The sequence below is a fragment of the Chinchilla lanigera genome, unplaced genomic scaffold (genome assembly GCF_000276665.1).
Source record: "Chinchilla lanigera isolate Chin_1 unplaced genomic scaffold, ChiLan1.0 scaffold00004, whole genome shotgun sequence".
NCBI classification, from domain to species: domain Eukaryota; kingdom Metazoa; phylum Chordata; class Mammalia; order Rodentia; family Chinchillidae; genus Chinchilla; species Chinchilla lanigera.
This window is the reverse complement of record NW_004955405.1, coordinates 13,329,155-13,343,121: the sequence shown is the minus strand read 5'-3', so window position 1 is coordinate 13,343,121 and position 13,967 is coordinate 13,329,155. Positions and strand designations below refer to the sequence as shown.

The window sequence follows — 13,967 nt, the reverse complement described above, 5'->3', positions numbered from 1 at the left end:
AAAGAGATAACTTTGAGGTATTTATAGATAAATGTATGCAACTTGAGAAAATAATATTAAATGAAATAAATTACACACACAAGCTCACATATCACATACTTTTATATGAGAAAATCAAAATACTATATATGTGTGTATTGTATGTATGTAAAAAGAGCAAAATAGAAGATAAATAAATAGCAAACAGAGAGAAGTTCAAATAACGCCATCAATTACCTTACCACTGTAAACTTTGTCATTGTTCTTGCACACAAATTAAATGTTTAAGAATTTTTAATATGGCCTAATATGATGGCCTGTAATTCTAACCATTCTAGAGGCTGAGGCAGGAGTACGACAAGTTGGAAGTCATCTTGTGCAACTCATTAAGGTCTTGAGTCAAACCAAAGTAAAAATTAGGGGTGCTGTGAGTGTACATCAATTATAGACACTTGCTTAGCATGGTTAAGGCCTTGGGTTTAATCTCTAGTGCCAGAAAAAATAGTTATTGACATGAACATGCCTCTTTCAGAAAATGGAGATTTCAATTTGATAAGGACAAAAAAGTAAAATTGTAAAGCTCAGTGAAATAAAAAAACCTTCTGTAATAGAAATGTAAAGCAAACACACTTTCATTTTTCTTAGCATAATGTATTTCTTTGCCCAATACATGAATTGCAAAGTAGATGTTGCAGGTATGGACGCTAGGAGTCCAAACACCTAACATTACAGACTTAGTAATGTACATTGATTATATTTTTAGCAATGTTAGAGAAAGCTTTTTGTCATTTTAAATTCTAAAACATAGAATTAAATTTGAGAGTATCAAAAAGTCTTGTGTGAGGGACAGTTGTCTTGAGAGATATAGATGGACTCTTGTTATCCCAGTATTCATTCATGTGAGGCTGAAAGGTCAGTACCACCTTGGCAGATAGAATTCAGATGCTCTTCAGCTTGTATTAGACACAAGAGCAAGTTTTAATGGGAATACTTTGTTGTATGCTTCTCTGGGCTGGATTGTTGGAATGTACTTCCTGTAATAATAAATTTGAATGTATTAGACACAGAGATACACTGGAAAATATCAAACACATTCTATGATAAGACAAAATACTTTTTGTAAAAAAAGTGAATATTCATCTATAAATTATACTGGGGAAGAAAATAACCAATTGATGACTGGGATTTGAAAACTGGGGCCTTATCACTGGGGGTAAAGAATATTTGGTATTCCAGTAGGTTAACTAGAGCTATTATTCACAGGCAAAGGAAAATAGACAGGTAAAATTTCAGTAATTGTGAGCCCTGATATTAGAATTTATAATAGTATTATATTTAGTCTTTTTGGCATGTGTCTGCTTCCCTATCCTTTATACAAATATTCACAAAGTTCACATTGAATTAAACATTTTAAATGTTTCCTCAGAATCACATGTATTAAATGTAAATAGTACAATCATAATTAGGGGTAGAATATTTGAATTAGTAATCTTATATAAATTAGTCTATAGAAGTGTACCATGGGAGGAAAGCGGATTAACTATAATTTAAAGAAGGTACAATGTAAGACTTTCAACCTTGTCAGGATTGAATTCAAGCTCACAACAGCTTTGTATATTTGACCCACTAAGTTGAAATTATATTCTCTTTAAATTTAAATTTCCAAAAATCTTTGATCTGCCCAGATCAAAAAATTAAAGTAACATTTTTATAAATATGAGCAAAAAATTATTAAATTCTTATTCTTTATAACGATAATTTACCTAATGTTTGATCAATTCTACTCTGTTTTATCTATTAGCTTCTGTTATCTTTCTTGACATCAGTTTTAAGATATAATAAATCGCATGAAGAAATAGAACAAGAATATATATATATATATATAATATACAAAATGAATTATAGTCAACATTTCATTGAGGTTATTTGGAACTGAAATCTTGTTTCTAGAATCCAGACATCTGATATGTAATTACTGAAGAGGCAAAAACATTGCTCACTCAGTGCATAGCAGTTAATATTGCTACACATATCTGGATAAGTGATCGCTTTAGAATGCTATTAGAAGAATGAATTGAAGCTGAAATCATATAGGAGAGTCAAGGTCTGACAGTTTCCACAGATAAATTATGTATTCTCCAAAATAGTGGTTTCTCACTCAGGGAAAGCTAGATGATCTATCCTATGTTTCAGAAAATTCAATGAAAGCATATTTTACAAATTTAAATTACTCTGAAATCTTTGAATTTTATATAAATGTCCATTTCATCATGATTTTTCAAATGTAATTGTCTAGTTTATTCTTAATAGCTTAGAGATATATAATTGATTCTTGCATAATCTATTAAATTTATTTATTTATCCTAATATTTTGTCAATAGATTATAAAGCTACATTTTTGCTAAATAGCTCTCTTGCATGAAGATAACTTAAATATTATTTTTCAAATCATTTTCCTTGGTATACAAAATATGACATTTTAAATTAACTCTTTATCCAGCATATAATTTTAGCAAACTTTATAATTCCCTAGCTTTGCTTTTACTAGTGCATTTACTTTGGATAGCTCATAATTTCCAATTATTTTGCAGATCTCTGGAAGATATAATTTTTCCCAGACTCTTGTGAGGTTGACAGCCCACCCATCTTTCTCAAGGACCTAGAAACTATCCTTTCAAGTGTGATCATCAAGAAAGATAATCCCCCTATGCTGAATGCTTTGGATGCCATTTGCAAGTATAGATGACTTCATCTCACTGAACAGTCTCCTTCATAGTATTTTCCTACTATGTCAGCTTTGTGTTCAAAAGCCCTGTAGCATTTTCAAATAATTTCTTAGGGTGGCTGAGTCAATCTCTATCATTTATTTGAATAGTGTACAATAAATTCTTCCTTATATAACACTATCCATACAACCCTATTCAGTATAATTATGGTTTGGTACAGACTAAGGTTGCTCTTTTAACAGAAAGTCTACGAAGCTTAAGCTAAGTTTTCTGCATAATATATGTGTGGTAGGGGGAGTGTCCTTTTACTTCATTGAAGTTCTTTAATAAGCTTTTCTTTTTAATAATTTCTTTTTTGTAGAAAAGTTGAAAAGATAATAACAAAGGTTTCTGTTATACATCCATTTGGTTCCCTCTAATGCTAATGTCTTGAATTACCATGGTACATTTATCAAAATTATGAAGTTAGTGTTAGTAAAATTTAAATAAATAACAACAAAAATTAATCTCCAAAGGGGCAAAAGGCAAATACTAGCAGTCTACAGAACAGTGAATTTAAATGAACAGTAAATAGTTGAAAAATATTCTTCAAATTCCACTTAAACCAGAGTTTTAACAACATGGCAGTGTTTCATCTCTTTGTAAATATATATATTCTTACAGTAGATATTTACTATATATGTACATATTTGAAAACTATATTATTGTAAGAATATGTATGAGTGCATATTCATATTCATTTCTGGTAACATAGAAATGTTTTCTTTCTCTTTGGGGACAATTTGGATGCCTGTGGTACAGATCATAGCTCTGGTGTTTTGTACGTTATGAGCCGATAACTGGTTCAGCTTCTTCAGTTATCTCTTTGTGGTACATTTCCTGGTAGGTGGAATGTCCTAACAGAAGGACAAGGAAAGTGACTTTGATTGTCAACACATAAGAGTCTATCCTGGAGCCGGGGATATAGCTCAGTGGCATAAGCAACTGCCTGGCAAGGGCAAGGTCCTGAGTTCTATTCTTGGTACCAAAAAAAAAAAAAAAAAAAGTCTATCTTGCCATTTTTTAATGATTTGTTTTTATTTTTTAATCAGTATTCTGTTAGGTAAGAAACTTGCTCAGAAACAAATTATAAACTTTGTGTTTTGCATGTTATAGAATTTCTTATATTTACTTTACATTTATCAGTTTCTATGGCTGATGTTATCAATCCCAGGATTGTAAAATTTGGTGGAAAGTTAAGAGATTTTAGCAGATATTTTACTTATAACTCAGCCCTTTTTCTCTCGGTGCCTTTTTCAATTATAGGATTTCCAAATCTATAGCTGTTTGGCTAATCTGTGGGCATCTTCTGTGATGTCAAGTCCCTGCAGCCTCAGCATCCTTATCTCCACACACCATAAGCATGGTAAATATATTCTACTTTAAAAAAACTTTTAAAAATGGCAAATTCACAAGTTATAGGTCATGTATACATCTTACAATAATAACTTACTCTGACATTTATAAAATTAGGAGAAGATAATTTACTGTTTCTAAATTTGTAACTAGACATATTAGAATCTCCTTTGTGTCTACAAAATTTAGCTTTAATTCTTAGATCTAAGCAGAGTTTATACTCTACTGATTTTTTAGTCTAATTTTGATGTTTATCTTATATATTCAACTTGTAGCATGACCATTATTTTCTACAGTTATAACCATAGCAGGCTCACAAGTCTCACTTCTTCTATTTGTAATTTTTCAAAAGTAAAATGTCCTTGGTCTGTGATTAGATGTTTTCTAGTGTTTTTTGAAATAATTTGGTTTTTGTAGCTGTCAGTTGTAGGAAGGTTCATATCACCTCTTACCTCCCACTCTGCTCATGCCAACAGTTGACAGTCTCACTTTCTGAACATTATTGTGTTTATAGTCAGTGTTCTTCCCAGTTTATCTTCAATAGAGTTCATTTTGTTGCATATACATGTATCAGTTTGTCACAAAATAAACTCAGACTGAAAGTTTATACATCTCTCTACATTTAGTTCACTAAGACAAGTGTTTGGATTATGAAGGTTTTTTTCTATACATGTTTGTTGAATGACTAATTTGGAATATAATATAAATATAAAGATTTATGTAATTTACATTTATATAAAGTGTTTCATTTCAACACATTGCCACACAATTAGGGTTATTTCTCCTTCTCTGTCTCATTTTTTCTCTATATTATGTATCTTACTCTATAGAAAAGACCATAATGTGGTTCTCAGGGCTCTGAATCACTGTTAAGAAACCTCAAGTATTCTGTGAGAGGCTCTCTTTCATTTACAGCAATGCACACTGTCACAAAGCAATCAATGTCAAATTTAATTAGGCTCTAGAACTTTCCCCAAGCAATTATTCACAGATTGCAATGAAATACTTCTGTGAGTAAGGCTCCTGTCTGAGGCAAAAAGAAAAAACAAAGTGGCAAATAATGGAACTATCACACAAATTAAGTTGTAGGAGTTAGAAATAGCAAGGACATCAAATACTTCCAAAATCAGGAAACAAATATAAATGCAGAGAACAGGGATAAATGAAAAAATAAAAAAGGTACCAAAATAATCTTAAAATTTTCAAAATTTTGGCAAATACGCATTACAAAGTACCTATCAAGATGTGTTTACATTATTTCTCATATTAATTATGCTGATAGTGTTAGCAGGAAATTAAAGAAACACAAGACGGAAGCAGAAGTAACTGTAATAGAAAGAAGAGTGAAGGAATCTGATGACCTACTTGGAAAAACAAGAGAATAAATTAATATATGAAGCTACAGTATAAATCATACCATAATATTAGAGGGACTTGATCAGAGAAATTTCAGATGACTTTACCTGTTGAAAGTCTGCGCTCAGTAAGACTAAGATTGGCTTGCTGGTTTGTAAGTGATGGAAAATTGAAAAAATATTCTCTGTATAGTAAGGTTCTCTTCACTTCCTAAGTCTTTTCTCCTTCTGTAAGTTTAGACTGAGAATATTATCCATTTCAACTATGAGAGGAATTAAGAAGTAAAGGTAATCTAAAGATTATCCAGCAGTAGTATTCAGAATTATATAGTATAAGTCTACTGCTCAATAACACAGGGAAAATATATTCACAGCATTTTCTATGTTCTGCTTTTGTTTTAGCCCAATTTGTGTAACTATACTGTCACACTGAATCCCCTCTATAATCTATTTTTATCTAATTGACCTGTCCTAGCTTGCCACTAGATATGAGATTATACAACAGAATTTCAACTTTCACCAAATCTGACTATAACGGCATATTTAGTTTAGTAGTTTGCTTAAATGGTATGTGAATTTTATGGTTTAAAACCCTGCCTGGTAAAAAATATGTTGATTCTTTAGTCTTAAGCAAACACACTTGACTCTTGAAATACTGAACTGACAATGATGTGTCAGTTTCTGAAATGTTAAACTTTTACTAAGAGTTTTTACTTAAAAGTTTATTTTGGGGTTAAGTTTTCTATTTTAGAATAAGAACCAGATTATTGCATTAATTATAACACATGGCTTGGCTCTTACACTGTTGAGGTGGTTTCGGGAAGGTAGCAACAGTTTATTACCATTGGATAGGAAAATTTTAACACCATCATTAAGGGAAGAAAAGAGAAATGAAGAATGTTTAAGTTCACAATATTATTTTAAACACAATTTTATTTTCTCTAGCTAGCTGTATTAGTGTCCCAAATCTGCTGTAACAAAGTGTCAAAAGTGGGTCAGCAAAAACAAATTCCCTGGAAATTTATTATCTCATCATTGTGAAGCCAGACATGCAAAATCAAGCTGGTGCAGGATTGCACTCTTTGCAAGGCTCCACATCTGTCCACTGTTTCCAGCCTCACTTGCAATTCTTACCATCCCTTTGCAAGCAACGGCATAATTCTGATCTCATCCTCCATCAGCACATGGTTTTCTGCCTAGTCGCTGCTTTCAAATAAACTCATCTTACATATATTAGTTAGGATTCCAACATACATTTTGGCCAGAAGCAATTAAACTGACACCATGTATGTATTGACTACCACAAAGAATTACACTAAATACACTTAACCTTAAACTCTTGAAGAGGAACACATGTGAGGCTAAGCTATGGAGATATACATGTCAAATAAAATTACTTGTGCAACTAATATATTAAAAAGTAAAAAGATATGAACTTGATAAGATAGAGGTACCTGTTGGGTCACTGCTTGTCCATATTCCTAAAGATCAGTAGAACTTAGTGATAATACTGATGAGAAAAATGTAATATTGAACAGTTTTTAAGCTCTAAATGTTTTATAAAATTTAATAATTGTCTTTGAACATTTTAAGAGATTTGGCCATTTCTCTATAAGAAATCAGAACAGAAACTTAAACATCTTAATTTTAAATGACAGCACAAGTTGAAACTTTAGTGTTAACTCCACATAAGCATTCAATTAAGCTCCTTTAGGAATGAAAAATTTAACTGGCTCTGTGATACAGACAAATGATATATTTACCTAGCTTTTATAATGTAGCTTTCATAATAACTAGCTTTTATAACATAGCTTTTATAATATAGAATTTGGGTTTGTTTGTACATCTTTGAATAACTCTTTTCTGTGACTCCCATGTTATGATGGACCAGATATTAAAGAGTTCATTGTATGCTTTTCAGAGTACAATTAGGGATCTTGTTACCTTTATGTTGATCTCATTCAGCAATATTTGCTGGGTTAAGTCCTATTCTCCAGTTTCTTTTAAAATGTCTGACCAAGGTTAAGTCCCATCCTCCATCAGCATTTTTAAAATGTTTTACCACAGAAATGTTTGTTTGTTTGTCTGTTTGTTTGTTTTTGTCAGTGCAGCAGATATTTTGCGGGGAGAGGATGTCTGGTCAGACGTTGAGTTTGTCTGGTACAATTTATTCTACTAATGAGACATCTTCGGGCAGCAGCCACGTTGACAGTAAAAGTAATAGCTCTACGAAAGCGGTAACCTGTAGCCATATATTGCTCCTCTGAAAAATGGAAGCACTGGTTTGCAGCGCATCTTTTTATTGAGCAAGCACCATCTATGATGGAAGATACAGGTGAGAAAAGCACATTTCTAATCGAAGAGCCCTCAGATAAAGAGGGTCGATTAATCTTTGTCTTTGGAAACTGAGGGTAGAAATTAACTTCTGTAAACCAGGTTGATGGCAAAGTTCAAATAAAACTCACATTATTAAAGTTCTTTGTGACTCTCCTTTTTCAGTCTGTGCAAATTGGTTTGCACTTGTGTCAACTCCCGACTTAACACAGTTGCTAAGGCCTGGTTTGTGAGCAATGCTAACAAATGTTGAAAACCATAAATTATCTTGGCAGGGGCTATTATCTAAACCTGAGTGAGTGGGTTGCATTTAGATGAACTTATCTTAGCTGGTTGCTGTCTTTTGGGACTTTCACCTTAATGCTACTGAGTGAGAAATCTCACTATAAAGTGAAACTTGAGTAAATTCGGCCCCACACACATGCAGGCTTTGAATGTATAAAGGGATTAAAGTATAACAGAGCACATTACTTACTCCATAGTTTGATCTAAATATATCTTATGTGTATGTCAGAGCTGACCTTTGGGAACTGCTGATTCTTTAGATGTGGATAAATTCTTAAAATATATGCCTTCCAGCACAATCCAGTCAGTCTTAGTTCAAATTTCACTGTGTTTCTACATAGAAACAGATTTCTTTTATAAATCCTGATGATTTTAGTGATTATGGTTTAATTGTTATCTACTTTTAACTCATATCAATCACTACCCCATCTCAAACTTTTTGAGGTGAGGAGAAAGGACTGCAATGCATTCTATAATTGTATAACAGATCACTGAATTATGGAAGTATTTTCCAATATATTTAACTCTATTTATCCACAAACACAGTGAGGATTATTCTGTGTGATCAAGGGAACATAGTAAATGGATTATATCAATGGGAAGTTTAACCATGCAAACCTCTCTTCTACAGAGATTTTCAAGTCTTGGGGCTGGGGATTTAGCTCAGTGGCACAGCACCTGCCTGGCAAGTGCCAGGTCATGAGTTCGACTCCAGGTACCGGGGGGGAAAAAAAAAGACTTTCAAATTTTTCAACAAAAGTATGGTCTCAGATGTTTATATAACAGGATCATATATACATATCACAGTGTATAATTTATAATTTTTATAAATATAATCTAGTTTATTACAATTATCCTCACAATTTGCATTTTATTGGAATATAATATAGAATGTTTAAATTCATAACTAATAAGTAAAATTATTGTGAAATCAATATCATTGATCTGTCAGTTTCAATTGGTACTATACTTATAAAAAGTTCTCTTACTTCCACAAAAGGCTGCTTCACATTCATATTTTCTTTCATATTCAGCACAATTTTATTTTACTTATTAATGTAAAGAATGTTTAGAAAAATGAAAGAGTTCCATATATAAGATATGAATGAAAAATATGGTGAATATTTAAAAAGTTAAGAGTTTATGGGGAAAAAGCACATCGCCGTTAACCCAGTTGAAAATACTCTCCCGCACTTCAACACATTTATCTCAATGTTCTTGGTACTTTCTGAAGCACTTCTAGGTCTCCATCATGACTGACATTAGTTGCACAGTTGTGGCTGCCTCCTGAATGTTTACCTTCCCCGGTCATTTTCATGATGTCACGGAGTCAGACATCAAATGGTGCCACACCCACGGAACAAGGTGGAGAAGGGCCCAATGTAATATCTTTCCGTGGCTGCCCCTCTGTCGGATGGCACATAATAGCAACATTCAGCATATTTTTGACAAATCTTTTAAAGACTTTCACAAAAAGAGGACTTGCAGAACTGCTTCAGAAAGTGTCCAGAACAATGACAGAAGTGTATTCAGAGCCAAGGGTAGCATTTTGAGAATTAATTCTAATGTGTTTTACTGTAATTTTCTAAAAAATTTAAACATGCACTGTATATTTCGATCGTCTCATATAGGATAATAATTAACATGATATCATTCCCTAGTGAAGCTCAATTAAAGTTTTCAGTTTTGGTGTTAGCTCTTTTAGCTTATAATTGTCAGTTTATAGAAGCATATTCTGAATAACAATGAGCAGCTTATCCTGTTATTGATTTTGGCTATTTTTATAAAACATGATTGTACACTAAACTGACTTTATGTTAACAATCTTCTCATATGCTTGCTAAACTTCTGTTGAAAAAGGTAACACAAGTGCTTGAACACTTCTTAGCTAATTTTCAGGAAAGCTTACCATGGAGTCTTCTTTATTAAAAATAGTTTATACTCTTCCATGATAAACTGTCTTACAAAATAAAAAAAAATAACGAGGCCCATATGATTCTTCTTTTGTTTTATTTGGTTTTTTCCTATTCACATTCCAGGCAAAAGCCTGGGTGATGAGAAATCTGACAGCAAAGTCAAACATATTTCATGGGAACGTTGGTCTCAAGCCAAACAAAGACATTTTTCAAAGCAAAATCTTGAGATGCATATATTCTCTACTTTGCAGAAACCGTTTTTAGTATATTTCCTCCTTGTGTGTCAAAGGAATAATAGAATTCTACAAAAGTGTATGTTGCCTGTTCTTACATACATCTAGCCTGGAATCTCAAAAAGTCTTTCTTCAGAAAGAAAACAACCTCCTTTTATATTATGGTACTGGACATTTCTTTTTTTTCATAGTTAAGTAATACAATTGAGGATCTTTTGCTGAGATCCACAAAGTGCTGGAAATCTTCACCTAAGTTGTAAATCATGCACTGCATTAAAAAATAATTGATTGAAGATGCTATTATTTATGTGACTGAAAATATTAATGATTAACCTGTGGTACATTTTTAATTGACTTGGATCAGGATTTTCAAGTCCCCTTCCTACAAATGTGGAGGTTTTCCAGCACTGGGTATCTCTTTTTTTTTCCTGGGTATCTCTTTAGCTGAGAATGTGGAAATTAACAGTGAATGAGATGTCAAAATATTGAAGATAACAAAAATATAAACTGGTAATGCCAAAAAAAAGATTATCTTACTGAGCTTTTAATTCACATATGCTTACAGAAGTAATTTTAGTTTGATGGTTTTGCTATCATTCAGAAAAGTGAATGATAGCTTAATTTTATATATAAAGTTATAGCTTAGAAACAGTACTGTACCATAAATGTATTTGGCCTTCTTAATTTCAGTCCATCTTATTTTACTTGGCAGTGCAGATTATTCCCCAAAGCATATTGTCTGATGGCTTATCAGTCAAGCTGCAGAGTCTGTAAATGAGAGCTTCTATCACCTCCCCAGAGAGTGAGACGCTCAATACCATTAAGGAGTCCTGATCATTGAGTATTTGCTGACATTGGCCTAAATATTTATTTTCATTCTTCTGTCCAAAATTCTAATATATTAAACAATATCATTGTACACCATTCACTTAATTGTGAACAAAACTATACAGATTTTGTCTACCAATTATACAGATTTGTCTTCCTTATGCTGAAAATAAATACAGACACATGTGCTGTTAAAGAACATAAAATGTCCCTTAAGCAACTCAATAATGATCTGAATTTCATTTCACCTGCTAATGGATTAAGAGTGAGATGCTAACCTCAAATAAAAATTAAGACATAAGTAAATTAAAATGGCATGAAATCTAAGTTTTAATATAAAGGAAAGACAAGGAAAGGGGACTTGGTGAGGGGAAATAAACTGCTTTTGCAATCATCATTTCATATAACCTTCTTTGATTTTGCTTCATCATCAACAGGGAATTTTTAGAGTCAGTCTTGCTCAAAAAGTGAAAATATAATGAAATATTTTAAATATTTCAGGAATCATTATATCTCTTGTTCTGTGATTGTTTCAGAACAGCAGTTATCTTCCAATATTTAAATCAAATGAGAAGATGTACTGACATTTACAGACAGGCACAATTCAAATATAGGATGAACAGAATTGACTCAGGCTATGAACTCTAGGGGGACAGTGATCACTCTGGACTAAGAGTCCAGCTTTCCCAGGGAAAGAGACCGAGTGAGAGTTAATCTTAGTTCATTACTACTTAAATCAGTAACTCTTGAAGTACACATTCAGAGAATGTTAAAGGACTGAAGAAAGGCTTTCAGGTTGCCAAATAATTTTAAAAGTAGTGTAGTGTGTAAGATAGGAGATAGACTGATGGACATAAATGTGATGGATAAATAGATAACAGGAGAGAAACTTTTTTGGAAGAATGTCTCTGACTAATGCCAAAAATACGCTTACAAAGGGAAAAGTCCCCAAACTGCACAAGGGGAAGTGATTGATCTGTTTAATGAAATTTTTGTCTTGTCAGTTCAGAGTTTTTGCAGTATGGTGGAGATTAGAACCTATCAATCCTAGGTCTTTGTTCATTTACTGAATGTAGGAGTGTAGAATCATTACTAGGACTAATTTTCAGACAGAACAACAATAAAACCAAGTTGTTTTTATTCTTGTGGTTATCTTGACTACTTGTGATCCTGTTATCTAGAGGTTCATGGTCACACAAACAGCATATCTTTCTGAACGTGTTCATTTCCTAATTATTTTTAAACTAAAATGTGGATCTAGAGTCATGTCTTCTGTATTTGGATTTTACACAGATTTTTCATCTATTTAAAGAAGTGCAGTAATGCCAAAGCTCTTGCACAAAAAAATCTAAAGGGGTTTTGCCTATGTCCATTGTATGCTTCCATGCTTTGCCAAGGACCATTCTAGAACCAGGAGAAGAATATGTACTGAATACAGTTTTCAGGTAGCTAAATATAAAACACTAGTGAAAAGATCAAATCAGTGAAAACTCAACTTTCTTCATTTAACCTTTTCTGGTGTACACTCAGATAAACACCTTTATCCTAAATACAGATTCAGAGTTTTTTAACAGTAGTGGGCAAGAAAACTTTTTGTTACATTGCATAATGGTGGGGCAAGTCCTCAAAATCTCTGTCCCTGAATACCACTATCTACAATGTCCACCTGGCCTGTGGTCAGCACTTTGATTTGTAACATGTAGCAGGGTATCATGGGATGGTAGCGATATAGATAAAAGAGACCATCCCAGTGCAGACAATAAAAGGGTGCATTACCTGAACAGACTCTGAAAACAATAAGAAAGCTGAAGGAAAGTTGGTTCACTTTTCATTTTCCTGCTCATAATCATTCTCCAGAGATTCTAGACAGTGTCAGTGATAAAATGCACTTCCCTAGCAAGGCTGACCACTTTCACAGCAGTTGTTCTCCCTCTTCCCACTCTTTGATAGGCGGTGGATCCTGCCCAGAGACAGCAGATAAAGATGGAGAATTGGAATAGTAAGGTAGGTGCAAGAGAAATTTGTGCATAATTTGGGGCTGAGAACGAGGGCTAGAAGTCAAAGTGTGGTTGAAATATTTTGGATTTAGTGATTTACTCTATCTTGTGGTAAACCTCTATTGACTTTATCATTGTACAATAAGAGAATATGTTTATTTTTTAAGTGCATATTAAATATTTAATTTGAAGAAAGCTCATTTCATATATAATAAGAAATTTAATAATATCACTCACTGCATAGTATTAGAAAAAACCTGTAAAGGTATAGATGTTTACTTAAAAAGCTAATTTAAGAAGGCTAACTCTACAGAAAGATGATTTCACACCCACACAAGTACCTGCATATTTTAATTAAATAGGGTCTCTGTTGTGAAATTATGTTCATTCATTTTCACTTTTAAGTTTTTCTCTATACATATAGAAGTTGTAAGTACAGTTATTAAATGTGTTGGTTTCATTTACAAAGAAAGAATGTGGCAAATTGATAAATGCCAGTTTTCATTATAGGTGCTGTGAGATTCTCCAAAAAGAAAGTCTGTAATGCTACTTGTGAAGAATGATTTGGAAAAAAAAAAAAAAAATGGTTTGATTTTTTTTTTTTTTTGTATTGCATATATACAGTTAAAATAAAGTTTTTTCAAAAATGTAACATCAGGGATTATTTAGAGCATTATTATAAGAAATTTTAAAAGTATTAAAGTTTGTATTAGTCACATTTTCATTGGTGAGACAAAGTGATTGACCTGCACAACTTAAAGGAGGGTAGCTTTATTTTAACGTACTGTTTTAGAGATTTAATTCCATGGTCAGCTGGCTTGAGGGGAGAAACATCATGGTGGGTGGACCTAGTGGAGGAGAGTTCAGCTCGCATGGCTGGGAAACAAAAAGGAAGGGGAAAGGTACAGAGTAAATGGCC

At 32.7% G+C, this 13,967-nt stretch overlaps 1 long non-coding RNA gene across 1 annotated transcript; it reads left to right on the top strand.

Annotated features, from left to right (window-relative positions):
- The first annotated feature begins 4,023 nt into the window (after nt 1-4,023).
- LOC106149778 lies at nt 4,024-13,633 on the top strand. The gene is made up of 3 exons (XR_001236153.1): nt 4,024-4,110; nt 13,002-13,055; nt 13,559-13,633. It is a non-coding gene; the product is annotated as an uncharacterized LOC106149778 (long non-coding RNA).
- Nucleotides 13,634-13,967: the final 334 nt, after the last annotated feature.